Raw genomic sequence first — 3166 nt, forward strand, 5'->3', positions numbered from 1 at the left:
CTTCAATGTTAGAGTCTTGTCTATCAGGTTGCTTTGCCTTGATTCTCTTGCATCTTGCCTCAAAATTTTTAATATTGTTCCTCCACAAAAATTGGATGAATGCCCTAGATTTAACAAAACTTTGATCATCTAAAAATTTCTTTGATGCTTGCTCCAATATAGGGTCAATTTATTTTCCTTTGAAATCCTCTACAGTGAGGGTTAGTAGTGGTATAGGAGGCCCTGCATGTGCTCCTTCTTCATCCTCTACTGTAGTAATCACAACATCCCCTTGATCTCCTATCTCCCTCAATTTCTCCCTCAAGGAGTTTTCATCATCTATGCGGATGGGGGTTTGTGAAGGGGAGTAATCCTCAGCTCTTGAAGAAGATCACTATTCTATTTTCTACTTCTTAGCAATAGGCACTATAAGAGGACTTGCTAAGAGCTATCTCTTATAGAGGGGCACAAGTTGTCCATTTATATTTCTTGCCAACACATATCCAACTTTCCTCTGCAATGTATAACGTCGAGGGCTTATAATGGCTCGGTTAGCAAATCTCTTCTCAATCTCAATTTCTTGGTCTAGATAAGTTTAAACCAAAATTGCTTTCTTCTCATTTAGGGTTTGCATAAACCCAAAAAAATTATTCATAAGCATTTTTTTTAAATCCCAATATTTAACATCAACTAGGGGATCATACTTTGGACCTAAAGCATTAAAAAATTCAAGAACTCTACTATAAACTTTCCATTTTTCCTTACTAACCTCTTGTTCTTGCAATGAAAATTTATTCCTAATTATATCTTCAAGAAAAAAGATAAAATGGTCATAAGACTTGGCCTTAGTCCTATCCTTAAAAATATCATAAAATCCCTTAAGGGCAATAAAGCATGGATGAGATTGGGCCATCTGGTATCTATCCAAAAAAATTCCTGAGTGTTTCCATCCTCCCTTTGTGATTACAATATTGTGAATAATAGTAAAATTGGGGAAGATTGTACCTCTTGACCGGCCGACCAATTCCCTTTCCTCTAGTCCTCCTATCTACCATAAAAATTATGCAATACCAATCTTTAATGACAATTGATAAGGTAGGACATGTGGCTTCCCTTGGAAACCATATATTCTAAAAATAGTTTATACTAAGTAAGGGATGATACCCCCCCAATTGTGGCTCACTTTCAGTCCCTTGGTGTGATCCTTGGGTTTTATCAATTCAAGAAAGGATTGGGGTATCCTAGGGATGTTTTCAATTAGCAAAATCCTCAACCTTGAAGCAAAGTATCAGTCAAATCTCACAAAACTAGCATCAGTGACCTCCCAGTTCATATCAACACTCTAGAGATGCACCGATAATTTTTCTCCATCTTTTTCCAAATCTAGCTTCATCTCCTTGGAGAAAAAAGAAATACCTTTTCTCAATCATATATACATCAACATAGAATACCAATAGAATAGTTTCTAAAATTTGGCCTTCTTTATACCAATCAATCCATTATGGATTTCTTCTACTAGATAGGTTGCAAAATAAAAAATTGAGCTCATACCATACTGTAGGGTCTGAGAAATAATGAAGACTATGGACCCTTGGATATGATCTTCCTCATCCATCTGAAATAGCCTGTAGAGGGAGAAATATAGTGCTTGAGCCCTTGGATCGAAGTATTTTTTCAATAATGGCTCTAGGGTATTCACTGTCACTAGTGATAGGTGCCCTATCTTTACAAAGTGCTTCTGCAACGGTCCTTTCCTCAAGTATACCCTCTCAGCATCATATTTGGCTTGTAAATCCTCTAGGTGAATCTACTCATACAAAGTATGGTTAGGGTTATGATAAAGACCTCCCTAATTATCTTAGGTGTGACCCTAAAGAGGTTATCTCCCACATGATGTTTTACTACCCTTAGCATCGGGTCATACCATTTGTCTATCATTGCCAGTCTATCATCATCAAAAAAGATACTAGTAAGAATCAATTTTCCAATGTTAATTTGCCAAACATTTCTTAAAGGAGTGTCATGCTTCCTTTCAAAAAACTATTTTCTAAATAACTCCAAACCCCTAGTAGATGTCTTAGCATCTCTTAACCAATTTTCCTTATCATAAAAATCCTCACTAACCAGTAACCTAGGGTTTTTTGGAACTAAATATTTTCCCTTTTCTACTTCATTAGTGGAGGAGGGCAATTGCTCCAAAAAATCATCATGCACATTCTTGTGTTGACAATCTACTTTCCCAGAAAAATCTCATCATGGAGGCATCTTAAAATTCTAACACAATTTAGAAAGAAATCTCTCAAACAATCAGAGGATATTTGTACTTGCAACCAAATTTTCTTACTTCACTAAAAAATCCATTTTCAACACTTCATTGCTTGACAAAAAATCATAATTTGAGCTTTGGTTCTTTTTGCACCTTGAATTCTTTATGATGCAGGAGCATCCTAGGTGTAAGAGCAATCTTGCATCATCCAAAAAAAAATTTTATTTTTAGTCTTTTCTATTTTAATAAGGACTAGTAGACAAGGTGGTTACTATTTATGGAAACTCGTTATTTTTAGTAAGTTTGTCATATGAGCTTAGAATATTATCATTTTCTACAAGAAGTTTCATTATAGAGTTATAAGCCTACCATAAAAATCTCATTGTTCCAGCTTAAGTATTTGAGAAGTTATTATAGATTTTTGGTGGAAAATTTTATAGAAAAAACTTTTAGGCTCACTATTGGAGGCCTTAGAGTGCCTGGATGAGGTCCAAAAACTTGATGGAAGGGCAGTTGCACAATTTTGAGTCTATAGATCAGGAGCTGACATTTCCAAAAAGTGGTTATAATAGCTAAATAGAGCAACAGTTCAAGAGTTATGGCCTTCCAAATTTGGACTACCTGAAATTCCTAAAATCAATGTCAAAGATGTATTTGGATGACTCTATATGTATTGTTAGGGTCTATTAGTCCTAGGTATTAAGTTTGAGCATCTAAAAACTTCCCAGCCGGTGTAAAATTGCCTATTTAAGTAAGACCCGAACATTGTCTAGGACAACTCTGGGTGATAGTTCACAACTTGTCTTGTAGATTATTATAATCAAGGTGCCCATGTGGGTTAGCATATTGTACTTGTGAATTCTGTAATACCGCATTTGTGGCACAAATAATAAGTCCATATTTTGTTCTCGCATTTGGTTG

This window comes from Cupressus sempervirens, chromosome 3, assembly GCF_028749045.1.
Source record: "Cupressus sempervirens isolate cs-2001-9-10 chromosome 3, ASM2874904v1, whole genome shotgun sequence".
Lineage (NCBI taxonomy): Eukaryota > Viridiplantae > Streptophyta > Pinopsida > Cupressales > Cupressaceae > Cupressus > Cupressus sempervirens.